We start from the raw sequence: 13,469 nt of genomic DNA on the forward strand, positions 1-13,469 counted from the left end.
TCACTTTTCTTCTCTCTATCCTCCCCCTCCTCCTCCTCCACTCCCATAGCCTTTCTCCTCCTCTGCTCCTCTCCTTCATCATGTATATCACAATTTCCTCCTAGTTCTTTCCTTTTCCTCTTTATTATCAATGTTATTTTAGTTTTCCATAAATTCTTCATTCCCTGTCTTCCACTCCTCATAATTGATCTCATTTTCCTATACCCTTCTCTTGTTCTGTGAGATTCAATCGTCTACTCACCATCATGGCTATATAATTCTTCCCCCCCTTTCTCTCTCTCTCTCTCTCTCTCTCTCTCTCTCTCTCTCACTTATTAACCATACTCATCCCCTCCTCATCATACCTCCATACTGGCCATTATTCAAAGATATTTTCAGGCGTGTTTGTGTGGTCGGTGGGGGCCGCCATCATCCACTCACTCGTTGTAGTGCTGCTTTATTTCAGGTTCACTCTGTACTGAGTGACATGCCAAATGAATTCCTGTAAACCAAGAAACCTTTTAATACGGTGGGTGGTAACCTTGTAAACCACCAACACGTGTTCCCTACATGTCAACAAGTGGGTTGGCGGAGGGTTAGTGCCCCTCCCCGGAAAACAACCAATTAAAAAATACAAGTAAAATGCCCTGGATCAGGAGAGACGAACAGGTGAGGACCGGACCGGACAGTATACAGCAGAGACTAATTACTCACAAATGCTGAATTAGTACTGTTAGCCTCTGGAGAAAGTTACTTCACCCCTGACAATAAATAACTAATACTAATAATAATATCAGGTTCTTGCTGATGCTTTAACTCCTAGGTGGCATAACGGATTTTAAGTTAATACAGCAAGACTGGCCTAAGTACCAGTTATGAATAGTAAAACGTGTATGCAAGCTAGGAGCTATGTGGGAAATAAGCTTAATTTGGAGAAATGAAGCAAGATTTTACTTTACATTAAGCTCAAGAAAAAGAACTTAAATTTATTGATTACAAAAATAAATTTAACGTTACATTTCAAATCAAATCAATGAGACGCACTCACTCACTCACACAAAAGCTAAATTCTTACACCTAAAAAAAAACACCTTAATTAAATTCTTAAGACTAGGAAAACAAAAGGAAATACTGAACGATGAATGCTTTGTATCACCAAGGGGTGGGAGTTTGGAGAAACTGATACTCTGTGGAGCTTGGGTGCTAGCTGACCTCTCACACTTCTGGAGCACAGGACCTCTCTCCGTCAAAGCCACAACTAGACTGAATTCAAAATACATTGTATGGGCAGGACGCACAAGCCACCGGAAGAAGGCGTGGCTAATGGTTGAGGCAAGCGGAGGCGAACAATAAAAAAACAATAGTATCGCTCAGTAGCGCACTTAGTGACGTGCATTAAATCGGTCACTTTTAAACAGTGACGAATGTTTTGAAAAGTATACCCCGAAATGGAGAGAGAAACGGTTAACTGAGCGATACACAGTGAGTTTTCCACTAATAGTTCGCGGCTTCTCACAAAAGGGAAATGTCGCGAATTGATTCGTGACACTCCTTACCTTAGGGTTTACAAGTAGTCTTAATGAGCACCGTCAGTACGAGTCATCTTTCCTTAGTTACATAGGAGTACATAGGAAGTAGAGATAACAGAATGCCTGCTGGCTCATGCAGAGATTATCTGTTGACAAAGCTGATTTCACTACTGTAAGATCTAACCAACGTGTAAGAGAAAAGGAGTTTATAGAGGAAGGCTTTCCCCCACCCACCACACCATCCGGTATAGCCGGAAGGAAAAACATGGACGCACCATGCTTGTTATAGAGAACAAACAACGAATTTTTAATAGACGAGGCTAAAGACGAATATACGGTATATATGCAATACCGGTATGTAATAAGCACCATGTTGAATAGAATTATCCACGAACAGGGAGAATAAAAAAAAATCGTCAGCAGGAAAGGGAATTAAAGACCTTTTGAAGTGAAGAATTTATGAGCCTTCTTCACTAGCCCATATAAGCCTATGGAGAAAAAAAACGTTTTTACAGTGGTTCAGGTAATAATGAATATAAAATCGATCACACAAGTCCATTTATGTGGCTGAGAGAGAAAGAACAATTGGCTTTTTGTGTCATCAATAATTTTTGTTAGGATTACTTGTCAGACAGTAATTCATTGGAAGTATAAGGCCTCCACAAAGTACCGTGCTGCGTCAGGTTTATTATGTTTGTTGTGGGAGCAAAGATACAGAAAAATAGTTTATGGAGTAGGTGTGGAAGTGAGAGAAAGAGGGAAAGAGGATGAGACAGCGAGAAAGGGGATGAATTAGGGAATGGGAGTGTGTGTGTGTGTGTGTGTGTGTGTGTGTGGCGGGAGGAAGTACATGGCGTTGATGTTGAATTAATTGTTTCACAATGTAATGTAGTCATGAAAGAAGCTGTTTTTAGTTGTATCTTTTCTCCAACTTAGGAAGACATACACTCTTACTTTTAAAGCCTGCAGTATATCGGTAAACACACACACTATTTCACATGCGTGTCTAACTTAGCCAGACAGTATTACTTTGATCTGTGATTTGATCTTTGTAATCTCAAATGCATTTTGTCTTTCAGTTAATTTATCGATAAATATTTTTCTTTTTATTCATATGATTTTGGTAAATATTGCATACAGAGATATCGAAAAATAAATATATTATTACAATGGCAACTGAGGGAAGAACCAACCCCTTTTTCAAAACCTGTGCTTCTAACAAATTTTCACAGCTGGTTGGAGTTCCGACATAAAGCATTGCAAGTTATCTGTTAGGGTGATGGGTATTGCCTTCACCTTAGCGACTGTCTCCACACGATAAGTCCACGGCTTGTATTCCAGTCGGTTAAGGAAGCTCCCCAGCGCCTTTTGTTTAGAGATGTATTTTGTTTATTACACCTTACTGTCCTATTCTTTGTTGTATAAATTCTTTTAACATCGCCATGCCCCGCATAAATGACTTACATGTACATTACAAAACGTTAGTGACCAGCAATATCCAAAAATAAATAACTTAGGAAGAGGTGCTAAGAAGCCTCCTTACCCTATGAGAATACAGGCCCTGTGCTCATTTTCTCATCATTTAAGGAAGCTCCCTAACTTATATTCCTTAGCGATTTATTTCTGAATATGGCTGGTTAAAATCCTTCTGTATTTTATTAATGCAGTGTTTAACGGCAGGCCTATTACGATTTGTGTAACGCAAAAAAGGACAGTAAAATATAATAACTTAAATCGCTTAGGAAGAGGAGTTAAGGAGCCTCCTTAACCGACACTAGTACTGGTCCAGGCCATATTGATATGCAGTATATTATGGTGGCTCACAAGTACAGCCTGCGACAAGACTGCAGTAATGGCTGCCAATGTTCGTTCATAGGCCCATATTTTCGTCTGTTAGGGAAGTTCCCTAACACCTCTTGCTAAGTGACTTATTTTGTTTATTACACCTTACAGTGCTCTTCTGTGTCACTCAAATCATTAAAATACCACCACACACAACATAAGTAACATACAAATTGATATTAACTAACCTTAACCAGAAATAAATCGGTAAGGAGGTTGTGCTAGGAAGTGTCCTTAAACCAAGGAGAATACGGACCCTGGCCTCTGTTGGGTCGATACACCAGAATATACAGGCCGGTCCGCTCCTCTTACACTCCCCAGGGCGATTTCTCGTGTGTTGTGGGGACGGCTTACTCAGCTTTATCAATGCCCTGAGTCATTTATTCATTTACTATTCCCACGGCCTCACCGAAAACCATACCTGCAGGCTGAGCCGTCCCCACAGCACACAAGATACCTCCAAGTGAGTTTCTTCTGTGGCGCTGTTTACATACCATCCTGTATAAATAAATAATCAAGAAATAAGCAGTAAGTAAGGCTTAATTTCGTGCTGCATTATCCAGTGACGTTTTGATTGTGGGAAATTTAAGTTTATTTTCCTGCCTCGCCATCAAAATCAGAATGTATGTTATCTTTCAGAGAGAGAGAGAGAGAGAGAGAGAGAGAGAGAAATATATGTATATAAACTCCAGTGTGTGTGTGTGTGTGTGTGTGTGTGTGTGTGTGTGCGTGCTCGCGCTCACGCAGGAGTTCGCCTCGGTTTCTAAGATGGAAAAAGAATGCTCACTCATACATTCATGTGCAACCAAACACCTTTTAGTGTCTCATTCATGCTTTATCACAAACATATAGGTATTAACACACACACACACACACACACACACACACGAAATTACAACAATAAATAATCTCAATGACACTTTTATTGCAAACACTTTTCAAGTAGATCTGCAAAATTATTCCAGCCACCATATTTATATAACCAGAAAGCTCCCAGAGAGTGCATACCTCCGCCAGTACCATTGCCATAAAAAGGATCCTGATCCTGATCAGCCCGCTAATTTAATTAAATCTTTCTTGGTCAATGGCCCACCTTTCCACAAAATTGCATTGATACTCATTGATAACTTTTGGAGATACTGTGCGGGATACTCTGGATCTGGATCCTGATCTGCCCCCAATTTTAATCATTTGTTCTTTGGCCCTGGCCCACACTTTTACAAGAGTTGATCAAAATCCGTTCACAATTTTTTGAGTAATCCTGCTAAGAGACAAACAGGCAGACAAAAGAACAAACCAGCGTGGTGTAAAACGTAACCTCCGTGGCGCAGGTAATGACATTCTCCAAACATATTGATTCCTTTTTTTTTTCTTTGGTTAAAACGCTTCTTAAAAAAAAAAATCCTATACTCATTGTTCATCTATTTTATTTTATTTCATTTCTTCCAGGGAAAGTTAAATATTTGCATCCAAAATGAACAGCTTCCTTTATCCTTCACTGAAGATCTCTCTCTCTCTCTCTCTCTCTCTCTCTCTCTCTGATATTAACTCGTTTCCTCTCAATTTCCTTAATCTTTCTCCCGCTTATAACCTCGTCTTCATCTTCATTTCTTTCTCCCTAAGACGTCATTGCTTTTCATATTACTTCATTGTCTCTTTCTTGGGTGTCTTGAATGGCTCCATTTTCAACTTTCTCTTTTTATTTTTTATTTATTTATTTTTTTTGCTTCTTTGTCTCTTTTTTAGTATTTTCTGTTTCCAATTTTTCTTTCCGTTTCTTTTATCTGTGTCTTTGCTTTTTCTCTTCATACCCCTGTATCTTTCTGTTTGCTAATTTTTCGTGCTTTTCTCATTTCTCTCATACCTCCCTAGCTTTCTCCTCCAATTCCACCTTAGACGATTCCGGTGCTGTTCCTCCATCACTTCCCCCCTCTGACTTCCTCATGGCTGACATTAAAATTTCTTCAGCTGATGTATTTTCTGCTGTCACAGGCCTCAATACTAATAAGGCATATGGGCCTGATGGAGTCCCTCCTGTTGTTCTGAAGAACTGTGCTTCTGTGCTTACACCCTGCCTAGGCAAACTCTTTCACCTTTGTCTGTCAACTTGTACCTTTCCTTCTTGCTGGAAGTTTGCTCTTATTCAGCCAGTCCCAAAGAAGGGTGACCACTCCCAACCCTCTAACTATCGTCCAATTGCTTTAACATCCTGTATCTCAAAAGTTTTCGAGTCTGTTCTTAATAGAAAAATTTTAAAGCATCTTTCCTATCACAACCTTCTTTCTGATCCTCAGTACGGGTTCCGTCAGGGACGCTCCACCGGCGATCTTCTCACCTACCTTTCAGACTCCTGGTCATCCTCCTTTCGGGACTTTGGCGAAAGCTTTGCCATTGCACTTGACATCTGTAAGGCTTTCGATCGAGTCTGGCATAAATCTTTAATTTCCAAACTGCCCTCTTACGGTTTCTATCCTTCTATCTGTGCCTTCATCTCTAGCTTCCTTTATGGTCGTTCTATAGCCGCTGTTGTAGACGGCCATCGTTCTTCTCCTAGATCTATTAACAGTGGTGTTCCTCAGGGCTCTGTCCTATCACCAACTCTCTTCCTTTTATTCATCAATGACCTTCTAAGCTGTACATCTAACCCTATCCACTCATAGGCTGATAACTCCACCCTTCACCTTTCCATTCGATTCCCGCAACATCCATCTCAGCAGTTACTTCAACAAACAAGGGATGAGGCTATGGCACACCTAACGTCTGACTTGGCTCATATCTCTAACTGGGGTAAAAATAATCTGGTTGTTTTTAATGCATCAAAGACTCAGTTTGTGCACCTATTAACCCGACAAAATCTTCCACAGGTATACCCACTAATGTTTGATAATATTCAGCTTAATCCTGCATCATCCTTGAACATGCTTGGGGTTTCATTTACTCGGGACTTGTCTTGGAAAGATCATATTACATCTCTTGTAAAATCTGCTTCCAAGAGATTGGGTGTGCTAAGCCAACTCCGTTCCTTCTTTACCCAGGCACAATTGTTGACTCTATACAGGGGTTTAATCCTCCCCTGTGTAGAGTACAACTCTCATGTGTGGGGAGGCTCCCCACATACAGCTCTTCTCAATAAGGTGGAGTCAAAGGCTTTTCCCCTCGTTAACTCTCCTCCTCTTACTGACTCCCTTCAACCTTTGTCTCTTCGCCACACTGTTGCATCTTTATCTCTTTCCTATCGCTACTTCATTGGTCACTGCTCCTCTGAACTGTCTGCATGCATTCCTCTACCCCTACGACGGGCGCTAGCTGGAAACTCTCATCCCTTTTCTGTCCAACTCTCTAATGCAGTGGTTCCCAAACATATTCTGGTCATTACCCACTTTTCATACATGATCCTTGTCCATGGCCCCCCTTCCCCAACCACAACCCATGACTACAGTGACTGTCTACACTACAGTCCTACACTCATCATGTCCATATAAAAATCACTCTAGCAAATCCTGTAATTTTATTGATTCCATTTGTTATTTTCTCTTTTGTTAAGTATTAATAAAGAAATGTGTATTTTGTCTTAGCTGAATCTTATATAATTATTGAAATGGTACTAAAGGAATAATAAAATGCACATTAAAAAAAATCCATACTTAGAGTATTTAAAAACTGCATTATTGCGAGAAGCTGATTCAGCAATAAAAAAAAAATTCACTGGATTGAAAAAGTGTATTAATCCCACGCAATTTGATCTGATCTTTGAATCTTACAAATCTGATAACTTTATAATTCTGAAATGATATGCTATCATTGTCACGGGGTTCTTATAATATCACGGTAATTTTGAAAATAAATGGTTAAATGTTATTTAAATTGATATTAATATTCAGTAATATTGAAGAGCAGAGACAATGATTGTCTTGCTACATCAAGCAACGATTACTTTACGCTGACTTGCTACGATTCTCTAAGATCGAGAATTTATAAACTTTCTCAACAGTACACAGCAGAGACTAATTACTCACAATTGCTGAATAACTGTACTGTTAGCCTCTGGAGAAAGTTACTTCACCCCTGACAATAAATAACTAATACTAATAATAATAACATCAGGTTCTTGCTGATGCATTAACTCCTGGCACAACGGATTTTTAAGTTAATACAACAAGACTGGTCTAAGTACCAGTTATGAAAGCAAACGTTTATGCAAGCTAGGAGCTGTATGCAAAATAAGCTTAATTATGGAGAAATGAAACAAGATTTTACTTTACATTGAGCTCAAGAAAAAGAACTGTTAAATTTATTAATTACAAAAAAATAAATTTAACGTTACAATTCAAATCAAATTAATGAGACGCACTCACTCACTCTCACAAAAGCTAAATACTTACGCCTAGGAAAAAACACCTTAACTAAACTCTTAAAACTAGGATAATACAAAAAGGAAATACCAGTCGATGAATGCTATGTATCACCCGGGGTGGGTGGGAGGACTGGATTAATTGTGAAGTGGAGTTTGGGTACTAGCTGACCTCTCACACTGCTGGCACAGGACCTTCCTCCGTCACAACAAACACTAGACTGACCAAGTCGTGGGAAAGAAAAGCGGAACACTCGGCCGCATTTTCTAACGGTCAGAGGCAAGCAGAGACGAACAATAAAGAACAATAGTATCGCTCAGTACAGCACTTAGTGAAGTGCATTAAATCGGTCACTTTTGAAAACAGTGACGAATGTTTTGAAAAGTATACTCCGAAATGGAGGGAGAAACGGTTAGCTGAGCGATACACAGTGAGTTTTCCACTAATAGTTCGTGGCTTCTCACAAAATGGAAATGTCGCGAATTGATTTGTGACAATCATAGTGAGTCATAATTATCTGCCACAACCATGGCCTTCAACTGCGACACACCCACCTCCTCCCAGACCATTTGCTTCTGAACATTCATGCCAGGTTCATTTTTCCTTCATTTGAATCCCCATTCCACTCAGTGTGAAAGGTGTTGTTGCAGATTATCAACAAGCTTCTTGATTCTTGGTTTTTGTTTCTGTGTAACCTGTGTAAGTTCTCTCCACTGACTACCTACTCTCTAAACTCCTTCGGTTCAGGTTATGGCCCCCTACATTCTGATATATGGCCCCCAGTTTGGGAACCATTGCTCTAATGCAAGAGTTAACCGTTACTCCCAGTCCTTCATTTATACAATAGGTCAACTCTGGAACTGTCTCCCTCTGTCTGTATTTCCTACTTCCTATAATCTCCAGTTTTTCAAACGCAGTGCGTCCAGGCATCTGGAAATGATCGGATCTTGAATTTGGCTCTCTTGTATTTTGTTTTTCTCTTGGAGGGAATAGTTTTGCTGGCTCGTTGCCTTTGGTTCCTTCTTCCTCACAAAAAAAAAAAAAAAATCTCTCTTCCTCATTTCGATCTGTTTCTTTGTCGTTATCTGTCTCTCATGTCATAATATCTTTGTTGCATTGTTTTAGTTTGTTTTTGTCTAATGTTTGACTTTTCATTTTTTCTTTTTTTATCTGTATCTTACTGTTGTCTCTCTTTCTTTATTCTTTTCTTCATTTTCATATATCTCTTTCTTTCTCCTTCGTTATTTAATTCTCGTTCTTTCACATATTTTCTTCACTTTTCAAATATTTTCCAAATTATCCAATAAATTTTCTTCACCGCCTTAATTCTGCATTACATCAAATGTATAATTCTGTGTTTCTTTCTGTTCTCCGAATATTCCATTTATATGATTCACACACACACACACACACACACACACACACACACACACACACACACACACACACACACACACACACACACACACACACACACACACACACACACACACACACACACACACAAACACACACATACACACACAAATGAACTAAAAATATATCATTAGCTTCAGAACATGTTCTTGCTTCATTTTCATCTCTTACTTACATAAAGACAGCCCCTTACGAAGATTTGTTCTTAGGGAAATTCCAGTGACCCTAACACCAAATGATAGTTCATACTCCTAAGCAGTCTTTATTATCGATATGAACCTTTCTGTGATCCTATTCCTGCTTCTAAAATATTTTCGATTCCAATTTGTATCTAAAAAGTGTACTCCACACACACACACACACACACACACACACACACACACACACACACACACACACACACACAATTAAATGCATACCAGGATAGAGCTGGACTTAAACCATCATTAATAAAAGTAAGATACTGACCTGAACTAAATTTACGGGTATTTAGCATATCATTCGTCCCACCCCGCCTTCTCTCTCTCTCTCTCTCTCTCTCTCTCTCGATTGATTGCAAAGTACCATATTTCATCAGCAGCATCCTGTTCCTTTCATCCCTTAAACCATCTGGTATCATGATTAACACTAGATTATGAGACAAACAAATAAAGAGAGAGAGAGACCCGCATAATGAACTTTGTCATAAAGCACACCCTGTTCCTCTTCTTCTCCCATTTTCTTTGACCCATCTGCCACCTGGTTCCAAGATTAATCCCTTTACTACGTGATTTGCCTAAACTGAAGCAAGTGGTGCCAGGCACAATAAACCTTGCCCGACAGCAGTTATTTTATTGCTATTTAATACTGACTCGTTTCTGCCATTTAGCGTCAATACTCAATTAAAGTTTAAGGTGATGGAAAAATGTTTTCAAGTTACGCCCTCTGAATATCCGTGATCTTGCAACTGACCTTTCAAGGTCACTCATGGTCAAAGGTCATGCTGCCAAGTGAATAGCAGATATCCCTATCTTCAACGAGTTTCGAGTTATAGCCCCCTGAATACTCGTGACCATGAGTTTGGCCTTTCAAGATTACCTACGGTCAAAGGTCAAGGTACCAATTAAAAACTCATATGGAATGTCCTATATGTTGATGATAGTAAATCTCCTCCATCTTCAACCACTTTCGAGTTATAACCCCCTAAATATCCGTGACCTTGAGTTTGACTTTTCAAGGTCATACAAGGTCAAATGTCTTGGTGCCAAATGAAAGGCCATATTGTGAGTTCCTGTATGTTCCTCTAGTAAATATCTCTATCTCCAACCATTTTCATGTTATAGCTCACTGAAAATCCGTGACCTTGATTTTGACCTTTAAGGGTCACTCAATTACCTCTAAAATTTAATCGTTTTCTTTGGGGACCAGTGCCCATATATCCTGAAAGTTTCATATAATTTCATTCAGCCGTTTTTCCGTAATATTGCTAACAAACAAAGAAGCAAACAAACAAACTCGACCAAAAACATTACCTCGTTCGACTCCATCCGGGCTAATTAAAAATTTTGTCTGGAGGCAGCACGAACAACCAACTGCTCATTCACTTCATTGGTCGAAGATTTTCGTTCCTTTAAAGCCTATCTCTCGTTGCTCAGTACTCTCATCTCTGAGTCTCCTCTAGAATTTTATTACAGTTAATGCCGAAATGTTTCAGGTAAGGGGGAATGTAGGAACCTGATTCTTTATACCGTCACTATTAACAATAACATTGTCAAGAAAATAATCTAGTATTCCATACCAGCTAGCGAAACAACTATTTTATTCAGTTGAGTGTGAGTCATGGGAGCCTGAGTATTCCAGTATTTTCAACACTGCCAGTAAGAAGTAAAACAATAAGTCAAGGAAAAAAAAAATAAAAAAGATGCATTTCAAAATTCAACAAGACATTTAAATTCCAAAACATTTTTAAACACCAAACAAACTCGGTGTAAGAAAGTTTGCTCACATTGTAATATGCAAATGAAGATTTAAATAATTTCTGACCAGCACCTTTTTCCGGTCTCTTATTAAAGTCTTCGCTGCTATGACACTTTTATTGGTAATTCACTATTCTTACGGCTTCCCCCTGCGTTGGTGGTGGAAAATTATTACAAGATTTTAAGGCTGCGAAATTGTACAGCTTGTGTTTGTGTGAGGGAGGGGTGTGGGGAACTTGAGGGTTGTGTGTGTCGGAGGATAGTGCATGAGTGTGTGTGTGTGTGTGTGTGTGTGTGTGTGTGTACATATAGTATTATTTGGTTTCTAGCCCCAATTCTCTAGAAATTAAAGAAAGAAAAAAATCTCCACACTTGATTTAAAAGTCACACCAGCGAATATGTCACGAAATAATAATCAGAGAAGGAAAGATAGAACATTAAACGGGAATCTGAAATGAACATTGCTAAAAGGAGCTCAACGGATCCTAAGATCTGTTATGGAGACATAAATGGATGATAAGAAATTGCTTCCACCTCAAATATTTTTTTTCACTTTAGTCTTCACAAAGGACGCGAATGTAATCACCGAACACCAAGGACAGTCAAACCATATTAACAGTGCAATACATTGCCATTATGCCGGTAATTGAACCCGGGACTCTCAGGTGAGAGCCAGGCAGCATACCACTACACCACGACCAGGTAAAAGTTACCTCACATTGTCACAATCTTGTAACCAAAGTCCCTCCGCCCCCACTGTGGGCCTGAAGTGGATGAGATAACCCTCTGGCACTCGGGCAAGTAGATGCTTTTAATCTATGTAATAGTTAAATTAAGGAAAAATTTTTGACCGGATTTCAGATAATTAGGTGTGTATGAACCTATATGGTGAAGAAAACTATATTTTCACAACAGTAAAGACTGCATTCCAGCACTGGGAACTTCCGACGGGCAGCCACTGCTTTCGTTTATTTTCTTGGCTAGTACAGAGAAGAATAATTTCCCAGGCGTGCTCTTGTCTGTTCCCTTATACATTGCAACGAGACACTGATGATTCTTCCTCTCGTCATTGGGCATTATTGGAGATCAATAATAAGCACAGTGTATGCAGGCTAAAACGTAAACAAAGTCGACTATACTGCCTCAGTATGAGTAGTGACGTCACGACCAATCAGAGGCCGTTTCAGGGTCACGTGACTTTTCAGTTTATTATTTTTTCATATATCTGCACAAATTTTTTTTGGAAAAAAAAAAAAGTTGGCAGTGATTTTCTGCGTATTTTTTGCCTTCGCAAATATCTTACTTTAACCCCTTAACCGCGAGGCGTCACTTTCGTGATGCTCGGCTACAATGGATCATACCGCGGGGCATCACTTTTGTGATTCTGTGTTATTTTGAATTATCCCGGGCTCTCAAGTGGTGGCTTGTATCATATATCAGTACTGCCAATGTCCAACACTAGTCAGCACTCCAAATCTCATCTGTACTCCCATCCATTGTTGACATTTTAGCTATTTTACCCCCTTCCTGACTCCCCTCCCTACCTGCCCTCCATTACCCTCTCCTCTCACCTCCCACGCCGCGCTGCGCTACGGAAATTTCCCCCTTCTCTTTCCACAGATTTCATCCATTGAAATAAGCCCTATGCCCTTTATTTTCACCCAATAATATATACAAAAAAAAAAATGGTAATTGATAGTGCTATACTCCAGAAATTGCCTAATTATCACCTGACAACACCTCACGTGCATTCATTCGCTACATTACCACGGTAATTTCCCCTTTGATTTATGCCTTGTAATCGATGACTGTAATAAAAATATATATCAGAAAGGAAGGGAGAATCCTAATTGACATTTACATTCACCTGGAACTACCTATTTCTTTATTTATTGCCGAGATTTTCTACCTATAAAAAATTAGCATGTAAGTTAGCACCAGTAAGCCTAAAGTGTCATTGTCAACCCTTCCCTTCTCAGATAATTTACCCCCTTCGTGACTCCCCTCCCTACCTGCCCTCCATTACCCTCTCCTCTCACCTCCCACGCCGCGCTGCGCTACGGAAATTTCCCCCTTCTCTTTCCACAGATTTCATCCATTGAAATAAGCCCTATGCCCAATATTTTTACCCAATAATATATACCAAAAAAAAAACAGGTAAGTGATAGTGTTATACTCCTGAAATTGCCTAATTATCACCTGACAAAACCTCACGTGCATTCATTCGCTACATTACCACGGTAATTTCCCCTTTGATTTATGCCTTGTAATCGATGTCTGTAATAAAAATATATATCAGAAAGGAAGGGAGAATCCTAATTGACATTTACATTCACCTAGAAGTACCTATTTCTTTATTTATTGCCGAGATTTTCTACCTATAAAAAATTAGCCTG

This window comes from Coenobita brevimanus, chromosome 104 (assembly GCF_032717465.1).
Source record: "Coenobita brevimanus isolate Jiangsu-jjx chromosome 104, ASM3271746v2, whole genome shotgun sequence".
Taxonomy (NCBI): domain Eukaryota; kingdom Metazoa; phylum Arthropoda; class Malacostraca; order Decapoda; family Coenobitidae; genus Coenobita; species Coenobita brevimanus.